Below are 26,502 nucleotides of genomic sequence, written 5' to 3'. Positions count from 1 at the left end.
CAGTCTTTTTGCATTAAGCTTCTGAACAGAGAACTGTCCTCCAACTCCAGCTTCTAATTTCCTCTTCCTGTCCCATATATAAAACAGCTGGGTGCGGTTGTCTGATGAGACCAGCTGCCTTGGTCTCCCGGACTATTTACCCCTTCCTGTCTCTCATTTGAGTATCACTGTGTATAGGGGGCAAGAAGAAGGTGAAAACTTTTGGTCTGGTTTCTTATGGCTGTTTTAATCCTGACATTTCTAAGTCTCTTAGAAACCTAGCAAGTAATATGTTGATTCCATCAGAAAAACTGAAAAGAAGACGTAATGAAGGAGGAGGAACTTAAGACATATGTAGGGAGAAGCCTCTGAGCCAAAGCTGTAAGAGGGGGTCTTTGTAACTTACTTCGCCTTACTGCAAGGGAAAGCTATTTTAGGTAAATAAGGTACAGAAAATGTAATCTAGTTATGGCACAGAGATGTCCCACCGAAGACTAGAAAAAAGTATCTGAGCATCTGTTGAAAGTTAAAGAAATTAGGTGATTGAGTTGAGGCAGTACTAATGAGTGTGAGACAGTAAGTGTTTGAGCATATGCTGTGAAGTGCTTAAGAATAATACATAGAATGAATGAAAATGGAGTGACTGTGAGATATGTCTGGGAAATAATCATTTGAAGTGCTAATGGCTGCATCTTCATTGAATGTTAAGACGAAGGCGAGATTGGAGAGGATCTTTCATGGAAGTGGTATCAAAATAACTACATAGTGGTGTTAATGTTACAGAATGAGATTAGAGATGAAAAGTTAACTGTTGTGTTACTGTGTGGAGTTTTTGGTATTGTTCTGAGTTAGTTCTCCATTTTGTTTTGTGGGGCTTGTTTGGTTGGGTGGTTTGTTATTGGATTTTTGTATTATTCTTGTTTTTAGGACAAAGATTTCTCTGTATTTTTGTGTATGGGGGGGGGGGGGGGGGGGAAGGGAGGGAAAGAGCAGGGACTTGTGGGGAAATTTCAGGAGGAGGTCATGGGGTGCCTGGAGGATAACTTGTCTTCTATAGACACTAAATGGAGGAGACCTGGGGAACAATCATTGAAAGCAAAGAAGTGAACAGATAAGAGGAAGATCAGGTCATGCCCTATCAAGCCTCTTGTGCAGTGGAAAGAGCAGTAGAGAAAGTCAAGGATCTGAGTTGTGGTCACTAAAGTTTACAGTCAATAAACTTATTTCTGCTGGGGGAGGTGATCTGCTGGGAGAAGACCAAGAGAGGAGAATCGGTTTTAGGTGGGGAAAGCCATTTTGTCCACAGACTCTTGCCAAAGACATTCCTGAACACTAAAGCATGGGTGGAGGAAGCAGATGTTTGAGGGACTTGGCAGAGTGGATGAAAATGTTGAGGCACAGAAGAGCTGAGAGGGGGAAGGAGTGAGCAGCATACAGTGAGAACCTTCCTCAGTTTGAGGGGTACTGAAAGCAGATCCAAAACTGCCTGCCCTTTGCTGACTCTAGGCAGGTCTTGCTTTTGAAAAATGTCCATTAGGAAAAGAAGCAGCAACAGGCATCCAAATATAACAAGGCAACATTTGTCTGGAAAAACAATTGGAAGGATAATCTTATAACTGTCATTGCAACCAATTGTATTAATAGCAAAGAGAGACACATTGGGGTGTTTGGGGAGAGAAGGAATCCAGAGAATGCTGTTTGACTCCTGTGCTTCTCAGCAGCCTCCCATTGCCGAGGGTTGCTAACTGAGCAGGGGGAAAAAGAGAAGGGAGTCCTGGCAGCTTCAGGCAGTATGATAGGGTAGAACTGAGCAAGGACTTAAAACCAAAAGCAAGCATCCAGTAGTCAGTAAGTTATTTTTCTCACCTTGTGGAGTGTCTTGCTAGTCAACAGTAGCCTAGTTACAGGGAAAGCTAAATAACCATGGTTGCTGCTGATCAGCTTGCCTCTACAAAATAAAAGTGGCCTTTACTGACATAGTAGAATTGTTCTTTACTATTTTTCCTGTTTCACAATGTGATGGTATTCTTCAGCAACATGTTTCCCATCAAACATGGATTCCCATTTTATGAACTCTTCCTCGTTTTAGTAAAAGAATCATGATTTGGCAAGATTTTCTAGCACAAAAGTTAGATCTGGCAAGCACATCTGTGAACATTCAGCTCTGCTTGACTCAAGGGAGTTCCATCTGTGAATGTTACATCTAGGAGTCAGATGCTGAGATGGGGCAGGATATTCTCAGCACCTATTTATAGAGGAATGTATGAAGTACTATAAAACCCACCACGTGTGACCAAGGCTGCATGACCCAAATACTTGAACATGCAAATGCATTCACATGCAAACAGCTTAAAAACTAGTATAATAGAACATAAAGGCACCTTCACAAAACGTATAGACTCCCTTGTGATCTCACATTTCATCCAGTACAGACAGGCCACCTTATCCCTTATGTTGCTGCACTGTAATCAAACATACCATCACACATGAAAGGATAATGCTCTTCTGAAGAGAGAAGCCTTTTGTGTATTCACTTTGCATTCTTTAAGACAAGCAGACCAAAATAATGAAAAGCATCTCAGACTGTTTTTCATGTGAGGATCCATTGTGTCATACAGAATTTCTTATTCCATGGTCCTATGTTATGCTTCTTATTGTTCAGTCCCAAATATCCTTTAATACATCAATGTTTTTGTTTAAAGATTATTTTTGGATAAAAGAACGGCTTTGCTGAGCTGTGCTACTCTTGGCATTTCTTTTTACAGAAGCAGTTCTAATCGCTGTATAAGGACTGTAGATTCCTTTCTCTCTTTGCCCTATGCTTTTCCCGAATAGTACAATTTCTGTGGGGTCATAGTGGGGCTGTGATAAAGCCTTGGTTTTGCTGCTTGAGAATGCTTCCAAGGGATACAGCTGAAAGCCAAAGTCAGATTGAATAGGCAACTGTCTGTTCTACTGACCTGTTCTGGTGGCTGTGATTTGTGAAGAAAATTACTAGAGCAAGTGCAGTGTTTTGTTATAATCCTAAACTAAGTGTTGATGTTTAAAGTGTGTTGAGGTGTGGTGTTGCAAACTCCTTTTCCCTCCTTGCAACCTCTCTCTCTCCAATCTTCATTCTCCTCCCTCAGCCCCCACCCTCTTTCTCCTTTAAAAGCCAGTTTCAAGTTAAGGCTGGGGACTCACCAATGCCTGGCTGCTGGCGTCAAACTGCAGAATGAATCTCGCTGTGGTCCATGATCTGAGGTTCATGTATTCATGTTGAGATCAGTCATGTAATGCCTCCACACAATGCATTATAGGATAGAACCAGGGCCACGGCCTTGCTCACCCTTGGAGCTGCAATCAAGAGGAATTGGTGTAGTGCTGCTACCTTCAGCTTGGTAAGCTGGAGCATAGGCTTGTTAAGGCATTTTGCATGCTAGGCAAGTTTGAATGACAGTATGGGTTTGGACTTGAAATATAAGCGAGACTGGGGTGCCTCCGGGTCCTCCCTGTGTATATGTGTTTTGCATAGTATGCCTTTTTCAATGAGTAACTCCCCCAAAACAGATATATGGCCTGACACTTAGAAGGGTGGCAGAAAAGCCTTTGGAGTCAGCTAAAACGTTTGTGGGAGTCTGGAAGCAGTTTAGAGGCTGATAGATAAGAAGTTAGAAACATCTGAAGCTTTGAGGAGGGAAACAAGATTTATGGTGACTATGAAGAGCAGGAAATCGAAACTGTTAAGAAACCAGCTTCAGGTCATCATAAAGTTCTGATCCCTAGTTTCACATTAAGGAACAGAATGCTACTAGAAAATCCTGCCTGCGGTAATAAATAAAATTAATAATTAGCTACTATATACTGCTTTTCATCTATAGATCTCTGTGATAAGAAGAACATAGTGAAAGTCTAATTTATTGCAACTAAATAGTTGACTGTTAAACATTTCTTTTTGTGAGACTGTAAATTGTACCTGTTGACATAAGCTCAGTCTTTGCTGCTTTCTGGGCTGGACTGCTTCATCATTTGGAATTAACTCCTTGCAGACATTTACAAGAGTTACTGTTTCTTGCGAGTTTATTATGAAAAGGGGAAATCCCAAAAGAGAGAAAGAGAAATGAATTGGCAAAATGCTTTGGTGCTAATTGTAAGCATGACCACATTTATTGTTATACAAATCAATTAGGACTGTGTTTTCCTCTTAATTGAGGAAATCTGCTATTTGTTTCTTTCTTTTTCTGCAGAGTTAGGTCCTAGAACATGCCATATTTCCATCACATCATTTGTCTGCTACTGTAGGAAACATATTTATTTTTTGTACACACTGAAAACGTAAGACTACGCTACAAGGTGTACCTACTGTATATCTTCTAATATAAGTAATAAATTCTGAAGGGCATGTTGAAATAAAACACTATTGAGAAGTCTTGTATTACTTACAGGCTTTGGAATTTGCCCTCTATTCAACCATAGATTTTTGGCTTTAATTCTGAAAATTGATAAATAATTTGGAGTTCCTTTCTTTTCATTGTCCCAGCAGGAGGCCTTTCACATGAGCTTGAGTTCACTTTCAGATTTGCTTTATGTTGAATGAAGTTCTTTACAGTTGTCCAAAAGTAGTTGCCTGAATTATGAGCTAGTGTTGCAATGCACATTTGCGTTATATATATTTATATATGGTACATGTGTCAAAAAAAATAAAATAAATAAAAAAAATAAACCTTTAAAAACTAAAAGAAAAAAAGAGTAATACCATAATTTGTGACTGACAGTTTTTTATTATACTGGAAGTGCAAAGAAGGCATGCAACATTAGAACACTGCCTTAGTTCTGTTCTGTAAGGAATTTAAAGGCTGTCCTTTAGAATAGTTTGTTTGGACAAATAGTGGAGAGAATGTCCCTAAATGTAGCCAGAAGCTCCACTTGTTGAAGCAGGCTGGATAGATGTGCTGAGATAGACCTGATGTGTGATTGCAGAAAAGCAGGCTGGTGACTCTGAGCTGCGGAAGCTTCTACTCAGAAAATTGTGGAGAATAGGCAGATAGAAGCGTGAGTTCAAATGTTTGATTTACATAAGCCATTGGTATTTTTGCCAGATTTCTTTTTAAAGTCTGATGGAAGTCATATGAAGATGTACATCATCTTTTTGAATTAAATATGACATGAATACTGGCTGGTGACAGTGCTCAGGCTTATTGTGGCCTTGATCCAAAGCCAAGCAGATGTTTATGAAGAGTTCAGATACAAATCAACTTTGAAGCTCTGAGTCACATTAGTGAAATAAAGGTGGGCTGATGTGCTTCGTCCAGGGAGGCCTTCTAAATCATTAGACCAGAGAATTTCCCTGGCCCCTCAGTGAAGTCATTCTGGCAACCAAAAGGACTGGGCTAACAAGGATAGCCCTCGACTGCTTTTACTTGGTGAGGAAGAACTAACTAGAAGGAGTAAGAGGGGCAGAACAGAGAAGAATGATGTCTGTTGTTGGTACAAAAGGAGAGGGACTGCAGTGAGCGATGCTGCTTTACTGATCTTTTTATGGGATGGGAGAGAAGGAATTTCTAAAAATAGTAAAATATGGTTGTCCAGTACTGGCTTTTGTTACCATCACCCACTTGAGTTCTGCTTTCAAGATTTATTATATCACTCTTAAATCTCTTGGAGTCATTACAATCTTGCCTTTCATCTAGTCTGTATATAAATAATTGATCATCATAAGGATTGAAAACTGTGGAAATGAAGACAGCTTAACACAGATATTCTTTATGACATCAATTACAAGGGGAATCATTTGATGAGAACAGAGAATATTTCAAATGGTACAATAATGCTGGCTTCTAAAATTACTTAGTATTTGAAATGAAATGTGTACGCTGATTGGTTCTGTTGCCAGTTTATGGAGAAAGTATATTATGGTTCAATGAAAAGGATGGTTAATTATCTGCACGCAGGGCTAGCTTCACCCCTCCCTGCTTCTCTTCTGCTCTCCTACAACTCTTTTAAAGTAGCTGTGTACAAGTGGAGTAATGCAGTGGTGAATCAGGCCTGTGTTTTGTAAGTAATTTATTGCAAGCGTTTGCAGTACTGAGAGGGGAAACATTCAGGCGTGTTCATTGTTGAGATTTAAACTCTTGAAGCTGCGTTCAGCTGGCAGCAGTCGCATGTCACAGACACTGAGCACAGCAGCTATGACAGTAGCTGAACATGTTTATTGTATTAAAACCGGATAACGTAGTAAAATACTGTAAACAGTATCATTAAGTGTGCTGAAAGGAAGTTGAAGTTCAAGTGATTTTTTTAATTTTTATTTATATATTTATTTATTTATGGATGCTTTATGTAGTGTTGACTGTTAAACTTACGCATTTGGTTAAGTGGAGGGGGCACTTCCTCTCCCATTTGTTAGTTGTCACCTTGATGATCCGTGTCATTTCCCCATTCATACATTTGCAGGTGACATGTGTCTTGGATCAGTATTCAAACTACTGAGGGAACCACAACTGAAGTGTAGAAGTATTCATGGCATGATAGGAAGTGCTCCTGGTTGTCTGGGGTGCTCATCTTCAGCTGCCAGGAGCATGCTGAACGTGTGCAGGACAACAGTGCCATCTTATATAACATGTCAGTGGAAGGAGGGGTGTGTCAGAAACTGCTTTAATCTGCATGAACAAGTGGTGGTGTCTCCTGTAGTGGGGACTGAAAAAAATTAATCTCAAGTGTAATGTATTAAGAGCTTGGTTTTATGAGCCATTTCTGGAATGAGATATCATCAAACAGAAAACGTTGGCACAGTTGTTTTTAGTGGACAGTCCCAAGAAATGGGAAATAGGAATTAAACTGTGAAAGCACTGTTAAAGAACATTCCAGTTAGCATGGGTGAGAAAGGCAGCATTAACTCCAGGTGTGTTTTGCGTGGCATTTTCAGAACTATTTCTCACTTTAAATACATCATGTATCTGTTCCATTGCTATCTCATGCAAATCCTTTTTGCCACGGGGTTAGTGTGGTTATACCTTGTAACTGTTTGTGGAGCTGGGATGAGAGAAATTGAAAACTAAATTTATGATAAAAATTCATGGTGATAGCTTAAATGTTAGCATTTGTCTTGCTGAAGATCCAGTTCAAAAAATACCACAGCGTGTGCTTTGAAATCAGCTAATTTTCAAACTGAAGTATTTTAGTACCATTTTTTTTCAGAGATAACAGATGAACAATTCATTTTTTAATTGTGGTGGGTTCTCTTTGTGTCCTTTGACTTCCAACCAGAATTATCACAGTATGCTCTAATACGTTCTTATAGGTATGCTCTAATAGGTTCTTATTGTCATTATTTATTCTTTTTGGGTAGTTGCAGAAGCCCATCTTGCTTATGCCACCTGAGTAGTATTAAGGATAGATGCAAAACCATTGGTTTGTGGTTAGAACTGTGCAGGAATATTCAGACAGCTCTTTCATTCCTTTGAGTGTATTAGTATGTGTAGGAGTTTGGGCAGAGATACTTGATTTTGATGTGAAACATTTTAGCGTGATATACCCTTTTATGGTACTTAGACAAGGTCCTTGGCTTACCTCTCTTTCCCTAGAGGTACCAGATGCAAAACTTCATCAAACCTCTGCTTCCAGACAGGTTTTTGAAAGATCTTAAAAGACTGCATCTCCCAATTTCAAGTGATGCTTACAAGGCAAGAGAAGACTATGTCGTTCATGGTGAGGTAGGAATAATGACCCACAGCTAAATGTGGGTAGGTTCAGCATGGAAGACTCCAGATTTTATTATCCATGTAATGATTTCATTTATTTTGAGTTGTTTTCTAGAGCTCCTCTTCCGCTACTTCTGTTATATTTTGGTGGTGAATATATCTATATTACAACAGTCTGAAGAATGCATGCATTGCGTCTTAATCCTGGTAGATGATGGAAGTTGCAATACAAACAAGTTCAGAGACAGACTGGGCAGCAGCAAGGATTGCTTATACTGACTGGGAAGCAGCATCCATCTTGAATGTCACTTAATTGCAGATTTTTCCAGACCAGGTTTGCACAAACCAGACTGAATACATTTCCAGGTTTTGGTACCAAACAATCATGTTGAGGAGTTGAATTGTAATTTTACATAAGAGAGACAAAAGCCTGTAATTAATGATAGGATTTCATTTCCAAGGGTTTGTGATTGCTTTGAGGAGTTAATGAGAACCACAGAGTGTAACACAATATCTTGTTGATTTAGACGGTAGTTTATTTTCTGTATTCTTTCATTCAAGAGACACTCAGGTATGAACAGATGTGCAGATGTTAGTCTGGTGTGCAGTGTGCCCAGAGGGAGAAGCGTAGATCAGGGATGATTTTTAAAACATTTCTTTTTAAGGTGTGGGGTGTAATACCTTTAGGGGTTATCTTTCTGAAACTCCTAGATGACATTTCTAAACAGCTACTGAGGAAAACAAGTCCTTCCATTTAAATAATATCAAAAGGAAGCTGTGCCTAAGAAGTAACTAAGATCTATTCCCGCTGCTGACAGATGTAATTTTTATTTGCTGTTTTGGAAAATGCTCTAAGTTGTTTTTCTTTTCCCAGTCATAGCAGTGTCCTCTGGGAAAACAAGTATGATGCTCTTAAATTTTTTTCCTTGCAATTACTGACTCCTTCAGTTAAAGGTAAATGTTATAGGTGAGGAAGCAGTAATATTTTTCATTGATTATGAATAGTGGTGAACCTTCATGTTCTAAGGAAATAATGAGGTTTGTTTATGCAAATTCAAGGACAAGTTATGTCTGTCAGCACTAATTACTGAACTTTTCCAGCTATTTCTTAAGCAGTTATATGAATCTAGTTATAATAATGCAACCTCTTAATGTTTAGCAATTTCTGACCCCTGAATTTATTTGTGCTTTCTAAGACCTACCACTATATTCTCCATTGCAGTGATGTATGTGAGCCCAGATCACACACATACATCATACACATCACTGTGTACAGGTAGGACAAAAAAAGGAAACATTTGCAGTTAGTCACAGCCAGGACTGCATGCTGATGCATTTTGGCTGGGGGGTCGTATTACTCTGCTGCCTAGGTAGAGCTAGCCAAAGGACCATCACTTATTGAAAATTTGCCCCATATTGCAATAATAATCACGTGCTCTCAAGGTGTGCAAGATTTGCATCATCAGCTTTAGCTGCCTTCAGGTCACTGTCTGGGAACATGTTCAGAAATAGATGGATAAACTGAGGCCAACCTGGTGGTGCCTTGTTGTCTTCATTTATGATGGACAGCCAGCTCAAATGGGACTTTGGTAACTTTTAGATGATTCAATTAAGTGAACCTCACTCTGCCTCCCTAGAATGAGACCAAGTTCTTATTATGACTTCATGCTCTATTTTTTTTTTTTTTTCCTGAGTTTCCAAGCTGTTTCAGAAACAAGGACTGATTGCTTTTCCTCCCTTGTAAGTGTCTTTAATGATTGTTTGGCTGGTTTGCTGATTAGCTTTAAGCATCCTGGAGCCTGTGAATTTTCAGACACAATGATATCTTCTAGAAGGGAGCTGGACTACTCAGTATTGTCCTCACCAGCAATTCCCAAGCTTCTTCTTAAGTCTGTGGGAGAATGGCACCAAGTCAGCCACTCTCTTAGTTAGTAACCTGAAGTATAGTCTATAGTATGCTTTATTTCTTGTTTATTACTTAGAGTTTTGCTGTGTAGTTGATCAGTAACATAAAATGTGAAATACCTGTGTATGTGTGGGTACATACATACAAGTGCTTAGCAGGTTCTTTTATTGTTTGAACTGTGTAATGTGTGATGAAAAGCCACTTATTTCTTTTGGTAGGTTTCTGATTCAGCTGTCTTAGCATGCTGTTGTGTTTCTCCCTCTTACAAGTCTGTATAAACCCTGCTGCTTGATGTGTTTGTGTACAGCCACATGTGCACATTTGTATGAAGCAACATGATGAGGATAACCTCATGCTTATTAGCATGGCTGTCTTCAGATTGAAAAATACTTTCTGGAGGTTGATTTCTTAGCATTGGCTTCCTGATTTCTTGCTTACTAAATCATGTAGTGTTTATGAAATAAAAGACTTCCAAGCTGTCAGTCAGAACTCTAAAGCCTTTCACAGACTGTAAATTCACATTCCTCTAGTTATAAATAGAAAACACTGTTGCGATGGCTGTAAAACTCTCTGATGATTGTATGTTCTGTAGCACCAACAAATCACAAAAAGAGATGGTTGGGATGCTGTTGCCAACGTCTTTTTTGCTCAGAATTTGCATTGAACAAATAAGTGAGGTTGTGCTGATGATTTGTAGTATCTGTTATCACCTTTCATCAAACTTTGAGGAGAGAGGAAATACAGGGTATTCCAGATGGGAGTCTGGTACTTTTATACTAAGGAATCTATTTGTATTTCCTCTGATTGTGAAGGACAGTAAGGGTGCTGTTGCTTCTTGTACTATTTCTTGTACCAATGACCAAATCCAAGTGACTCTGTTAATGTGTAATCATCTATAATCTCTCTGGGGAAGAGTACTTGTATTCTCAGTATTCCTTTCCTCTGTTTTGCACCATTGTTGTTCAGATGTTGTAGAAATTAGTCTGCAGAGGAGTAAACTTTCTCATTTGCACTGCTATTAGCTAGCTTTTCCTGTGTATTTTTGTTTATTGCTCTTAAAATAGGTCTCACTAGGCTACTGACTTCTGCGACATTTTGGCTGATCAATACTAGTATAGTTTTCAGAACATGATTTCCACTTAAGTTTCTGGCCCCTTTATTAAAAACAGAGGTATTTGCTATCAAGAAATAAATCTACAAGAGGTCTACCAAGGTTTATTTTTCCTCTGCGAGTGTTACTACGGGATCATACACATTGATTTGGATATTCACTCATGAATCATTTGGACTTCTGCTATATACATCAGCCACAGAAGAACAACTGTTTTTGAGTTCTAGGAGTAGTGGTTCATCTGCTGGTAATTGTAAGACTGATGCAGCCCATTATGGAGTGGGCTTGTTTAGCTGAAGGATGTGAAACACAGCATAACACCAGTGAAGATACAGAAGCTATATAGAGGTTCCTAAAAATGCTGACTGGATGAGGTTATTGGTATGTCTAGCCTGTTTCAGGCAGAGGCAGTAGGAGAGACTTAAGTCCTCTTTATCCTGTTGACACTGTCTGCCTCAGCAGCCACCTGTGGCAACAAGTTCCAGAGCTTTGCTACTTGCTGTAGGAAGTACTTTAATTTGATAAGTCTCCTCCTAGTTTCATAGCATCTTCTCCTTCATTTTTTGTTATTTCAGGTTTTTAATTGTTTGATCATGCTTGCATGAAGTTGAAGTGCTTGTAACAACATTTTATAAGTAGTACTGACATTGTGTGTTGTGCAAGAAAATCTCCCCAATTTCCTCAGCTGTAAAGGTGAAAACAAATGATTCACTGAGCATCTGTGCTGTTGCATTGTCAATGTTTTTAGGCTTTATTGTCCTCAAGTGGTCCCACTGATACAGGAGAGTTTCCTGCTTTTCCCATGTTCAAAGAATGTTTTAGTATTTATTTGGACATTCTTTTAAAGGTTCTCTTCAAATTCTTTTTTTAAAATTCTTTATTATGTTTACACTTGATCTGCTTTATTCTGTGGGCTTCTGTCTTAATTTCAGCAAGGTGTTCAGTTTTTTAAATGCAGTTCTTCTGGCACTGAAGGCTGCTGTTGCTTTCCTACTGCACCCTCCATCTGAGTCTGTGCCACACAGGTCACCTAGGCTTCTGATACAGTGTATTCAATAGCCTTTGGTGGGGAGGGTAAGTCTACCCAGATGCTTTGCAGTAGTCTGAATTTTAACTTGATAACCTTTTTGCACTGTGGTATCAAATTGGACTATAGTCTCATCCTTTGCACCTTAGGTATCTTGTGAAAGTTTCTGCCTGTTCACCTGACACATATTAGCGTAGGATCTTCTTGGACATGTATGGGAAAAAAGATGAAAATCAGATTATTTGTCTGCAAAAATCTCACTTCTATGTAAGCCTGCATACCTGTGGCAGTTGTTGCAGAGGCAACCTGAGCTCAAGAGGGCACAGTGACAAAAGTGTCTACTGGGGAAGTCAGTACAAAATCCTTTTATCAGTTTCATGACTAAGTGAAGGTTAATTTGACAGTCGTTAATTTCATCAGTGTTTATGTAAGCATGTCAGTTCAGCTAATGTTGCCATACCAACAGGTAATGATGGTAGCTTATCCAGGTTGCCAAGCAGTAGTCCTGGGCTGTGTCCTCTAATTAACCCAGACTCTTGGCTGGTATGTTTTCAAGGAATATCCATTCAGGAAAGCAATTATTTACCTCTGTCTAAGGATGCCAAGGAGTAAAGTCTTCCTGAAGAGTTCATAAACAGGAAGAAAAATATAGGTTGCCCACATTTTTAGTATGGTGAAGAACTTTTTTGGTAGGAGTTTGGTTAGTGTGCTTCAGGCAGGTGAAGAAAGCCCAATTCATAAGGAATGAATTGCAATGCTCTGATTTTTTGGGATTGAGGAGGGAGAGAGACAAACTCACCTGGTACAAAAATAAGTCTGTATTTCCATTGCTAACATTGGATTTTTTTTTTTATGTTGAAAACTTATTTTCAGTACTGAAAGCAGAAAATGCAAAACCTTTAATGAGATATGAAAGCAATGAAAATGTTTCAGATTTTCATTGGGAAGGAGAGTCTTTGCAGACGAAAAAGCTTTCAGAATCTAATCACTTTCAGAGCTTCTGTAAACTAAATTGAGTTTTGCCTGTCAGCTGGAAGATGCTGAAGGTGCTCCCTGTGGGTCCGTGTCTGGCATTTGCTGGCTGATATTTTTAACTTCAGGTAGCTACAATTCAATAATGTTGCTTGCACAGCTCAGCAGTATTCATCAGATACAGGAATGATACAGAAATAACTGATAAATACTCCTCGCGTTTGCTTTGTAACTGCTGTCACATTGCAGCTTAAGTTTGAAGAACTCAAGTGTGGACTTCTGGGAATATGTTAAATCACCACTGGGGCTCTAGAAGAGAAATGTTAGTTTCTTTCCTAGAGAAAGAATTAAAATGCTTGAACTGTGAAGTCTGCCTGAAGAGCCTCTAGCAGATAAGGTGGCAAGAGATGGGAAATAAGGGCAAAAAAAAATGCTTTGAAAAAGGAAACATTTTCTCTCTCTAAAGAGAGTTTCTTGGTCACAGGGAGTTTTCCAGACTAAGGGCAAGCGCAGATGGCTTGATGGGTAGCAGGGGCAGAGCAGTGGGCACCAAACTGTAAGGATGGGCTGGGCCTTCCATATAATTTCCCCACTCTGCAAGTTTATAGGTCATGGCTTCAGGGTAGTGGTCTGCCCAGATTTTTCTGTAACAGAAGTGGATCTACAAATTGTCTCCTTTCTCTTACCATATGTTCATGTATCACTGTCGAAGCACTGAAGGCCATTTTGTAGATATGCTTCTTGCTATACCCTCGTTTTTGTCTCAGTAACTAGCTGGTATGTCAGAGATGTTATTGGATCAGCAAATGTGATGATTACATTTGGAAGGAAAAAAAAAAAACAGTAAATATAAACTGGACATATTAAACTAAGGGTGGTTGTTGTTGCACGGATACTGTGTGATCACCTTTGGGTAGAAGAAATGGACAGTAATGCCAGAAACTTAAAGAGAAAGCAAGTAATATCACAGATGGTTGAGTGTTTAGGTTTTGAACAGCTGTGCAGTAACTCACTACGCATTTCCTGTGCGGGCTGATGTTTCTGTTAAAACCTTTCACTTCTTGCAGATATTTTCATGGATTTACAGTGATTACTCAACTATTTACAAGGATCAAAATGTGACCCCCTATTAATCATAACTAATCAAAGTCAGCATGTTGAGTCATAAAATTTTCAGCTGCTCTTTTCAGTCCTTTCATCTTTATTCGTGTTTTCCAAGTTAGCAATTAATAAATTAATATTTACAGTTGCTGCATGCTGGTATCTGAGAACATTTTTTTAGTAGGTGTTCAGTTTAACTGGGCCATAGCCTGGGGAGACTCTGCTCCAAGCAACAATTGCTATCCTTCTGTAAAACTAATGTTCAAATGCATTGCAAAACTGACAGCTTCTGGAGTCCTTGAAGGAGAGGGGAGAAAGTCTTGGCAGGGTACCTCAGCTCTGCCCTGTAACTCTGCATTCGGGACTTGGTGGCTCTGACTCCCCAGAGAGCTTGTATTCCTTTGTCATTTCTGCAAAGCATTAGATCCTTACTTGACTTCCAGATGATTTTATTTGTTTGCTAATATTTGGTAGGTGACGTTCCTATTGATTCCCTGTGTAGAAATTGTTAAGATCAAATCAGAAATTGAAATGCAGCTAGTGGGTTTGTTGCTGCTGGCTGATTGCTGACTCTACTGATGGTGTGAGACCTGCATGGTGCTAAACAAGTCATGCTGTGCTCTGGTGCGTATTTGAAGACGGGCCATTAAAAGCTGAAATGTCAACAGTGGCCCCATGCACCTGTAATAAATATAAGCTTTGTAATTAGCAAGCTGTCTCCAAGGGCTGCATGTGTACTAAGATTAATTTTCATTATGGCCTGCCCAAAGCTCATGTGCAATGTACAGCAACCAGTTAAGACTCATAAGAGAAGCTTCAGTTTCTGCATGTCAATCACAGAACCAGCCTGTAGATTCCTGATGGCAGCAACCTTGTTTCTGTATGTTTGTGTACAATCACCACGCTACATAAGTGTGGAACAGAATGCATATAGAAGGTGAAAAGAAATGTTGAATTACAAGCATCTATACATTTCACAAGTTGACACTGAAGTTGCCAGTACGGTTGTCACCAAACAGCCTGCAAATAACTCATGAATTGCAGCACTTCTCTGCCTGCCTATTTCAGGCTTTGCTAGTGTTGATGACAGACAGGTGGCTCCGGATTGATGTGAAGAAGCCTCAGTTGAGGGTAACTGACACTGAAGCACACTTTAGGCAAAAAGGCATTTCAAAAGGTATCATAAAGCACGTCTAGACTGGAATTTGTAGTTGAAAGGAAAAACTATTATCCTTTGGGTTGAAAGTGACCCGTGGCTTTAGGCATTAGTGATTTTTGATAAATGACCAGGTTTTCCCTTGCCCCACTGTGGGAAGCAATTGGTTTCCACTGTAGATCTGAACTGTAGACAATTTGCTTTATCATGTTTGCAGGAAAGGTAGCATAGCCTATTGGCAGCAGGAAAACAGTTCTTGAAAATGCCTTCATTGTGTGTTTATTTGCATAAATAATCTGAACTGTATCACACTTAAACACATGAAAAGTTTCAAGTCTTATTAAGGTATGGGTTCTTTTTTCTCCTGTTTTATGGAACACTTTCATGGTGTGTGTATATATATTAGCATGATTTTTTAATTATTTTTTATTTTTTTGCCATCTTAAATGCGATATTGCTGTTGAATATGAACTGTTTTGGTCAAGAGCCTTGTTAACTGCTCCATCAATTACCCTTCTAAATGCCTGTCAAATTAAGAAACTGCAGCTCTAGGCCCCTCAGGGTTTTTCCTTCTTTAAGGCAAAGACTTTTTGTTTTCTCCCAGCACTTTTGATCTCCTTATCATTCTGGAAAGTTTCCTTCTTTTTTTTTTTCTATTTTTTTTTTCTTTTTTTTTTTAATTTTTCTTGGAGAGAAATATCTTCGTGTGTGAAGCAAAAGGAGCCTTGTGAAATCTAAAACTCTTTGCAGTGCTGAAGAGTCAGAGCATTTAGAGTTTCTTTAGGACAGGTTACAATTGTTCAGACAGTGTTTAATGTCTTGCATAGAGTAACAAAGTTGCAAAGATAACTGCTATTGTAGCTTGTTCTGTTCTACCTTGTTCTCTGTAATATGAAATACGCTTGCCATACTGTGCAGGATTCATGTTAGCAAATGTTGGCATTTTAGCCATGGCCAGGTAGGTATACACTGACATTCCTCTTTGTATACAGTGCAAAAGTTTGTTTCTAAGAGTCTGAGACAAAATATCTGTGCCACTTTGGAACACGTGGGTACTTAATTCTGTATGTTCAGTAGACCAAACATTATTGAAATGAATGTGGTGGAACACAGTTGGAGTTAAGTGAACTATTGTTCTCACAGAGTAGGCTAGATTAAAAACCATGAAAAAGAAAAGTTTAAAAAAAGCTATTTTTTTAATGTCTCCAACTACAAGCCCATCTCAAGATGAGCAGCTGGCAAACATATGACTTCTTTCCCCCAACACACACACACACACACACACACACACACACACATATTATAAAAATGGATTTCGCATCCATCCAGCTGTGCTGTTCTAAGGGGTCCTGCTGGCATGTCATTCCTGGAGGAAACCGTCCATCTGGGAAGGCTGTAGGGTGCAGGGCAGGCACCAGTCCTGTGCCAAACACTGCCTGGTGGAGGGAGAACACCCCTAGGGAAAGCCCAAAGCTTGTCCCCAGCTTCCAACTCATCTGTGTGCAGCCAGGAACTTGGTGAGCATTCTCTGCAGCATTTCTGAATGTTCTTTCCATCCCAGATGAGCTGCCAGTAAATGGGAAGGGCTGAGTGCTTCCTTTTCTATCTATATTGCACTATTTTAATTCTGGGTGCCTGTAGGAGAACCTTGTAGTCTTGAGAACCTCTGTGTAACTTCACTTGCCTTATACACATTTTATTATGTTTGGTTTTATGTTATGTGGTGAGAGTCAAAAGAAAATTATTTCCAGATTGCAATAAAAGAACTTCAGATTTAAGCGTTGTTAGATCACTGACCATCTTAAAATAAAATTTCAAAAGGCATCAATGCTCAGAGGAAATACTTTTTTTTTTTTTTCTTTTTAAATAGAAAGAGTAGCATTGTTGGCCTAAAGATACTGCTGGGCCTTGGGAAAAGATTTGTGCCACGTTTCTTGTGACACTAACATCACAAAGGATATAAACCAGTCATTGGCACACTCTCAAGAAACACATCACTGTAATTTGTTATAACAATACCACTGTGATATTTGTTCATAATATTTATGAAAGCTAGGCTATGAAAACAGTATGCACTGACTGTCAGTGGTCATGTATCATTCTTTAAAAGAGAATATACATGACAAAATGTTTTAAATGAACTCTAAAAATATACTGGCGGGTTAGAACAATTTGGCTGGTCTTGTACTCCATGCCAGGAGGTGCTTCCCAGGATAAGCTTCTGGATGACCTTTTTGAGGACATATATCAAATAGTCGTGTATTTATTATGGTCCCAGTCAGTCCTCAATAGCCATGATGAATGTTGTGTAGCATGCAGTCATTACAGCTCTGTGTAGTACTCTGCTTGGTTTCCAGTTGCTTTCTTTTCTCTGGAAAACAGTGCTGCTTATGTCCTGTCAGTCTGATAAACCCAGCAGTTACCCACAAAGTGTTCCCAGTGGCACACAGCTTTATCTGGCCTGGCAGGGAGATATAGATGCTGGGAGCCTGGGAAGAGGCTCCTACTTTGCTTCTGCAGTTGTGCTTGTGCCCTGTGAGGAGTGGCTTCTGGAGGCACTATGAGCTCTTCCAGCAGTGAGCTGACATTCACTGCACTTCTGCTTGCAGCATAAATCTGGGTCTGGGGACACTGAATGAGGAAACACACTTCTTCCATGACTGCATGGTCCTAATGACATGCCATTTTTTCATCTTTTCCCATCAGCATCATGGGAGAATGTAAGTAGCATTAATGTTATGCTACTTAGTGCAACCAGGCTTGGGTTGAGTCTGCTTCCTGGCTGGGAGGAGTCCAGCAGTCCTGGGTGAACTCCAGCATGGGAGCAGGCCTTGTGTTGAAGATGACGTAGATGGAATGAGGGTGAGCAGCTGTGGTAGGCAAAGCACGGATGGCTTTTCCTCTTAGAAAAGAGTGAGCTTTTGGTATGGTTCAGGAACATACTTTACTAGTAAAGGAAATAGAAACCTCAACTTCTGTCTTTTCTCTCTCTCTCTCCAGAAAGCTCTGTCCATTCTAGTTCAGTTCAGTTTGTCAGCAGTATCTTGGTTGTCTGCTGCACTGTGATGTGTACAGATGAAAAGCAAAAGTGAAGATAATTACCTCTTAGTATTGAGCAGGAAGGCTCCAAACTGGCTTGTGTCTATCACAAATGTGGGTAGGTCTAAAGTGGCTTAAGTCTGGTTTCCTGCATTTACCACTCTTTGCATGAATGACTAGATCTGAGAACAATGAATACCATCGCTGCAGGAAGCCCCAGATCTGAACTGTGTGCATACAAAACTGCTTATGAATCATCCATTTTTATTTAGCCACTTCCATCTAAGGCAGTTGGTTCAGTTTAATAATGAAATAGCCTCTCAGAGATCCTGTGCCAGATCACCTTATTGTTCATTGGGGGGAAAAAATCCAAATTCCTGTCTGCTTAAAAAAGACTTTCAGAAGAAATTATTTAGAAATAATAGATAACAGCTATAGATGTGGTGAGCTCGAGGTTAAAAATGTAAAGACAGAAAAAGGGGAAAATGGTAAACTGAGATGGAGTAAAAAAACAATAGGAAAAGTCATTAAGAGACCATAGTTAACAGAGAAGGAAAAAGATTAAAACTGGGGTGAATGTGTTTATATAGTGCTTTAATGGGGGGAGGAGAGGAGAGGGAATCTTGTTCTTTTAGGTTCTCGTCTATTGTTATCCTTCTCCTGTCTTTATACCTTTAATCATATATCTGTATCATCCATTCTGTCTTTGACTCTGGAAATGTAACAATCTTTTACCACTTTCTTTTCCAGTTTAATTAAATCTCAATTTTATGCATTTGCTTTAACTGACTTGCCTAAACAGCCCGAATTTCCTTTTTTATTCTTTGAGTGGATTGAAACAATACCACACACTAAGAATTGATGTTCAAGTACATGCATTTTAATAACCATATTAAGGATGACTGTAAAATTTCTGATTCATTCTAGGATTGCAACCATGCCAAAGGCTGTGTCAGTGATTGTACCTGATAATTTACACATGTAACTGCAAGTACAAATGTCTTATCTGCTTATACTGGAGTTTCACCTGCAGTGCTAGAATCCAGGCTGAGGTGAAGCCGGCCAGGAGCCAAGGATGTACCCTCTTTGTCTTAATGGTTTATAGGAAATAAATGGTATTGCTTCCAAATGAGGGAAATTAGAAACCTAAACTCCTAAGAGCAGTAAGAAACGGGTAGCAAATATTTCTAGTTGAAATTGTTGACATCCTTGACAGAAAAAATATTTTAAAGTGGAAACCAATAGACATTTGGTAGCAATTTGGTTCCCATTTTAGCTTTAATCAAGCAGACTTAGTAATCAGTATATCAACATTAGTAATTACTTCAGTCAGAAAAATTTATAGAAAATGCAGTGTTTAGATTTAAGTTGAGAAAGCCAAAGAAGGACTTACAAGCAGGATTTAGGTTTAAAAGAAGAGACTAAATATCATCATCTGGTCTGTATAATTGTTGCTTAGTGCTTGCGTGCATATCAGATGAAAATACACATATTGGTTTTGTAGACAGAAAATATAGAAAGTAACAAATAAAATATTAGAAACTGAATGTATCTGTCAAGCATAGCATAAACACCCTCCAGATGATCTTATGAGATCATCCATGCACTTGGATAAAAATTCAAAAGAACAGCCAACAAGATTCCAGAGTCATCCCATCTGAATATTAACTATTTTATGCTCTAGACCCGCCCTAATCTATTCCCTTTTCTTAGTCCATTTCCAATACTAATTTCAGTGAGATGAACATTTTATTCTTTGCAAAGCAACAAGGTGTTTTATATAAAAAATACTGTAACTCAGACTGTGAACAATGTTTTGTTCGGAGAAGGAAAACTGAGTATCAGTGAACACTTGGAAAAATAAATATGAGTTGAAAGGAAAAAAAGAGGGAGGGAGGCTTGTGCAGCATACATAGCTCTGACCTACTAGAACATATAGTCACACAGAAATAACAAGTTTCTTAGGGCGTGTGTTGTAAGCCATGTTATTCTAGAAGTACTCTGACCTCAAGAACTGATGATTTCATTTTCCATCTCCAAGTCCAAGGGAAGTTTTCAGTGTGAATGGGGAGAGTCATGCTGCTTATGAGCTTTGCATTTTCAAGTCACTTTTCTTGCAGTGGCTTTCACCATCATGAATCACTTAGATGGACAAAGAACACATTGTGTGACTCTTTGCTCTTTGGGAAGTTTCTTTCTTTTATAATCTCAACAATCATTTATAATATTTTTTCTTTAAACATTCAACTCTTTAAAATAGCAAATTATATTTCTGTGACCTCTTCTGTATTAGGTGCAAAGAATAGGAAAAAATGCTTTCCAGCTAAATGAGGGCACTCTGTCTCAAATGCCTACAGTTTATAATTGATATTTCCAGGGTAATCTCAAGGAATTTAAAACAATCTCGAATTTAAGAGCAATCAACAGAATCAAGACAAAGTGAAACTATTACACTGAATTTATCAAAAGGCAGGGTTTAAACTGATGCTACATATTAGTCAATTTGACAGCTGCAAATTTGCATTGAAGATAGCAGAGACCAAAAGAGTGCAACTGGAAGAGGAAATGCTAATTTCTTACAACTCTGAAGCTAAGCTTTTTAGTTACAGTTATAAAACACTACATTTCCAGAGTACCTGTGATCCACAGAAGCTCCAAACACTTCTGAATTTATAAATGTGGTCTTAATTTCCTGCCGCACCAGGTGATGTACAACTGTCTCTGAAGTGCAGCAGACCATTCTGTAGCAACCCTTACATAAAGGAAAAAAGAAAAACAAATTTTCTTTTCATGCCATTTTGGTTATGTTGCTAAAGCACGTCTCCTCATTGTGTTTTAGAAGTGTAGAAAATGAAGAAATTTGTAATCTTCTAACCACACTGCTATATTTGGTATCTGATTTGGAATAAGTCACATGTCCTTATGCTGCACTGAAAATGGGAACGATGCTATCTAGTTTAGTGGTATTCTGGTGATGGTGGAAGAACCATACAGTGCATTCCTTTTTCTAGGAATCGTTTCTCAGTATTTGGGAAGGCTGATTTTTTTTTTTTTTTTTTTTTTTAAACTGTAAAAATTATTAGAAATCACTCAGGTGGAAAAGCCCTGTAAAATATGTAAAAATGCAAATTGCTGGAGAATTAAGGCTGATGTTTTGCTATGTAATAGTTTATTTCCTTTGCAGTAATAGCATCAGGAGGTTTATATGTGTAGGAAGACCAAACAGAGATGTTATATTCGTTAACTGATGGCAGTATCAAATATTTTTAAACCATTACATCTCTAGTGATGTTAGTCTTTCATGAAAGCTATCACATGCTAGCACAGTACCCTGTAATGATTGAAGAGAAAGTTATCAGCTTTCTGAAACCCTTTGAACAAGTCATAGCTTAGAGGCATGATGAGGCAGGGAGGAATCATACTGATGATATCATGCTTCACATTTTTTGTTTCATGAGTATATAATGTGATTTCCTGATGTACAGTGTGGATGGGAACTCCTAACACACTGAGTGTTCTCTGCACAGTGTATTGAACAATCTCTTAACTGACGTTTTAATTGATTAACATTGTTGTTCCAGATTTAATCTGATGTACATTCTGCTTAGCAGGTGTCAAAATATTATCTAGAGAGCAGTTAAGAGGGGGATTAGTACCTCAGAAACCCATAGGGTCCATCCTTTCCCTTAAGAATATTTGTATATCCCATTATTGTTGTTAGTGTCCATGTTTGCAGATGCCATGACAGATTTTGAGTTGGTACTTCTTGTTAATGACAAAGTTATTCAAATATCATACTCCTTTGAGTTCTTCTAAGTCACTCCTAAACTGTACAGTCAGGCATAAGAACTGTCTCCAAGGATGTTCCTTCATAGCTGTAAAGCTGAGATTAGCCTTTTCAGTGAGATCAGGCAATGGCATTGGGATATCGAACTGCTGGAGTTGGCTCAAGTATGCTGCAAAGAATAGGCTAAACCACTTTAAAAATTAATGAACTGTATGAGTTTAGGACTACTCAGATTTATAGGCTAATGGATAACCATCAGAAGGAGAAAATATTGTATGAAAACAAACACTGGGGAAATTTAGAGCCCTTATGTCTCTCCTGGTTTATGTTGATGTATATCAGGATTAGTTGCACTGAAGTCATTTGACTTACTATAAGTAGGAAGAGAATGGGTAATTTATGCTCACTTTGCAGTACCACACAGATAGAATTAAGTGGTCTTTTTGGAAATGAGAAATGGGTCTTCTCTGAGCCATTTTGCAGGAAATTAAAAATGGCAACCAGATGCTTCATTTCAGATGGGAAAAAGTGAACCCTGGGAGGCTTTTACAGTATTTCTCAAGACCATGTGCTATGTATTTACCAGTTATAAGTCTGTGAAATTTATATATACTGTAGACGATATTCTTTTTCAAAGAAATCTAAAATATCTACAAGAAATTCTGATCACTTCCTATAAACACTCTGAAATAGGGTGTTTTCTACAGTCAGCCAAAACCACAATAAATCTACAGCACAAGAACTTTGCTTCTTTGAATTGATCCTTCCATTTAAGACCCACCTCTAATGGCAATTAAAACAAACGAAAAAATGAGGCAGCCAAAAATACCTTTGCAAACAGTAAAAGAAAATGAACTACTTGGGATCCTACCTAGTGCAATAGAAAAAGGGGGCACATGAAAGCAGAGGCAGAACTTAGGTCAGTAAATACTTGGTGGAAGAACTTTTCTATCGAAGACTGGATTTTGCTTTTTGTCTCCTGTTGATGGGCAGTTGCTCCTACTATATGGATAATCATCTGGTTGATAGACTGAGCAAAGTAGCTAAGGTAAACAAGATGATGGAACTTCTGTGACAAAGTTCCTACTTAATGTGGACGCAAATCTGGCCTCAAAATCAGTTTTGGTTTTTGTCTGTTTTCTAAGGCCTTGAAGGAAAATGTTGTTCTTCAGTATGCACATGTAGCTGTGAGTTCTCAGTGAATCCCAGGATAAGGGAGAAATTACGGAATTAGTCTCATAAAGAACTATTGGAGTATGAAAAAAGTGTCTTTTTCTGTGATTGACATCTGTTATTTAGGTAGTGGAGACATTGTAACTTAGGGCTTGCTTCATTACTCTTCCATAATACAGCAGAATATTTTGGAAACCTATCACCCATTTTACTCCTGGAACACGTGGAAACTGATTGCTAAGAGCTCTGTCTTCATGCCTCTCTGTTATGATGGAATTAAGAAAGAAATGCACAGTGAGCTTCCACTTTATCCACACCTTGGACGCTTGATCTGCTTTTCTTGCTTTCAGTCATGCTCAGCTCCAAGGGTAAACCCACCCTTCTAACAACCCGCAGTGTCACTGAGGCAGCACTCTGATCTCTTTGGGGAACCCCGTGCCCCAGACACACGGGCATTCATTGCTTCAGCACGTTGTGAAAAGTGCCAGGACTGTGCCAGCAAAAGATAAATAGGAACTAGCTAATACTGCTTTGCCTCTGCTTAGAGCAAAGTGCTCTTCCGAGTAGAATTGGGGTCTGACCTGAAATTTAGCTGTTCTCAAAAGGAATTCTGTTGTGGTATTCAAGCCTGCAATTAAACTTCTTAGTTAAGTGTGAAAGTAATTTACATCTAAAAAGCTGTTGAGTGCATGCTGCAGTGTTAAGGAGTTGGCTTCAAGTCAGGAAATTCTTAAGTACCAGGGTAAACTTAATTTTTATCACTTTGCTTTTATTTATTTAATGAGGGGAACAAGGAAAGGTTAGGTTTGAGACAAGAAAAAAGCAGCTTTGACTTCGAATTTTCTTGTTAGTTGTTCTGACACGGCTAAAATACTGATTTATTTATTTTTAAGTCATTGTTAAGTATGTGACAAACTATTAATCCATTAGTGAAGAAACTGATATTCTCAAAGATGCTCCCTAATCTCCTTCAGATATTGATTTAATATTATTATAACACGGCCAAGTACTGTATTACTCCATTACTCCTTATCCAAATTAACTTTTTTTTTCAAGATATTTTTAGGAAGGAAATGTGTGTTTATTGATTGTATGAATGAAGTGACTTTAATTAAGGAAACAGGCCTGCTGCCAAAAGTGGCATACATGACTATTAGTGCTGGCTGCTTCCTACAATGGCCCAAAAAGGCATCATCAAAAGCAGATGCCTAAATTAGTTACAACATATACATCCTGGCCAGACAGATGCTTCAGATGCTTGTCCATTTGAAGGATGGATTCTCTTTCCTTTGAAGCAAACTGGAGCACAATTGCACTTTAAGGTTTTCTACAAACCATCACTGAAGGCTCTGCAGCTCTAAATTAAAAATTATGTCAATGGAACTTGATTTTTCTTGTGGAGATTGCCATGTCAGCTTTCAGCACTCTCATTTAGTGCTTGGAATGGGACATGTGAGATACTTAAATTTCAGAAGTTTCATCTTTTTGCGTGAAAACACAGGCTAAGAAGTGATGACAGCAATGACTACTGAAGAGAAAATATCAGTCTGTTGTGCTTTGGTTTAGTTCGCAGCAGCATTCCAGTTTTCTGATTTGTATTCAAAGCTTTTAGCCTCAAAGCTGGTCAGAAATCCAGTGCAAGCTTCCAAGTGCCATTGCTAGCTCCTACAAGGAAATGTTCAAAAATGGGCTGGAATCTATGGGTTAGCAATTTTCTATGAAAATGTAATTTGGGGATGTTGAGAAGTTCATATATTTTCTGAATTTCAGGTTGGTGGTTAATGGGGGTGCCACACTTGCTGAGTCGTCCTCTGGTGTGTGAGAATACAGAATATTCCGAACGTATTGTGGATTTTTTTCTCCACTCAGACTAGAAATGGTTAAAAAATGTGTATGTAGCTCTGCACCCAGCTACCAGTTGTGAGTCTTAAGTCTCACCTCCAGGCTTTTTTTTTCTTTTTTTTTTTAAAAAAAGGGAGAATCCCACCATGGCAGACGGTGCTGCAAAATGAGCAGTGTTTCAGTAAAGCCATGGAAGTGGTTATCAGGGAATTCTCTGGCAGCAGGAAGTTGTCAGAATCTGCCTGGCATTGCCTGATGCTATCTGAGTTCTAGGAAGCTTTGTGGCTGTGAGTGGGCAGTAAAGAGGATAGAAACAGCAATACACTACATAGCAAGCAAGCTAAAATGTGATGCTGGTGATTAGGGCTGTAGTGTTCTCATCCCTGCTGCATCCTCTTGGGTGGAATGTGAAAGGTTGGGACCTGCATGAAGGTAGTTGTTGTCTTGGGAATAAGCACTGCCACAGCTAAGCCTAACCCTGGGGTTGTAAGGGCTGCCTACCTGAAAGCAGCTAGAGAACCGAATTCAGCCTTCCAGATGGAGATTTCTTTCTTGATTTTCATTGGGAGGGAGTTCAAGTACAGATCTTCCTACCTGGTATTCCTTGTGTGCTGTTGACATGTCTATGCAGAAGAAATGTCAATACAGAGCAACTAATTGTGTGGCTTGGGAAATGGAGGAATGGTTCTTCCCACGTTCTGGCTGCCTCTTCCTCATACTGACAGGCTGGAGTGCAACTGGTTATGGGAAACACACTAGCAAGGCTTAAAAACATCTGAGCTTATTTTTGGTGGAGCTATTCTAGGCAGTGGACAGGGATGCTCTGAAAGGATTGGGTCTACAGCTCTATCTCCCCATCTGTGGGAGTCTCTGTGAGCACCTCCACACTTGCACACACCTTTTCTCTGAGCCCATGAGATTTCTGCATCCCCTGTATATGCTGGCAGAAAAAACTGGTTTCTGCAGTATTTATGGCATGACTGATGCAATTATCACTTACTTATTTTTGTAGCCACTCTATGTAAATGCTAATAAAATCTTCCAACCATCCTGTATAGCTGTAATACATATGTATTATATCTCTAAATATTGTGATTAGTATCTTAGCATGTAATGTTTGCTTATACACTTACACATGGACTGATAAGTCCTTCCCACTGAGTATCCAAATACAGTAAGGATGCTGCAAATCTGGAAACCAGTAGTGAGTATTTATGGATGATTTGGCATGTGTTTGCTAAACATGTGTGTGCCATGAAGAAAGGCTGTGTGAGGGGTTCTCAGCTCCAGACACAACCAGCAGCTGCTTTACGTTAAATCACTTGGAGATCTGAGGCCGTACTGGGGATCTGAGTGCTGCAGTATTGTGAGTCACCAGTAAGGGGAACCCTTTTTGCAGTAAACCTTCAAGCTTTTATTGCTCTGATGGAGAGCATGGTCATAAAGATAATGTGACATTTTGTTTCAAAAAAAATTGTTTAATCAGAAGGCGAACAGAGATAAGCAGTTTGAAATGAAATCTGAATTACAATTCCAAATCTTTTTTTTTTTTTTAGCTTTTCAATGAGATTGAGTAGGAAATGTGAATGAACCTGCATTAACCCTTAGAGTGGTGCTAAAGAAAGGAAGAAAGGTTAATTTTGATGACAGATTTTAAAACCAAATGTGTCAAACTACCACAGAACAGTGTCTGCCATCAGGCATTGCTTTAATAGGAACAAGTAGTTGCT

At 38.9% G+C, this 26,502-nt stretch overlaps 1 long non-coding RNA gene across 2 annotated transcripts in view; it reads left to right on the top strand.

The window, feature by feature from the left end:
* Positions 1–26,502, top strand: part of LOC140254828 (uncharacterized) — a 121,065-nt gene that overhangs the window by 57,951 nt on the left and 36,612 nt on the right. The gene's annotated exons all lie outside the window — the stretch shown is intronic.

The sequence above is a fragment of the Excalfactoria chinensis genome, chromosome 7 (assembly GCF_039878825.1).
Source record: "Excalfactoria chinensis isolate bCotChi1 chromosome 7, bCotChi1.hap2, whole genome shotgun sequence".
Classification (NCBI taxonomy): Eukaryota; Metazoa; Chordata; class Aves; order Galliformes; family Phasianidae; genus Excalfactoria; species Excalfactoria chinensis.
The sequence above is the reverse complement of the archived record's forward strand: the minus strand, read 5'-3'. Positions and strand labels throughout refer to the sequence as shown.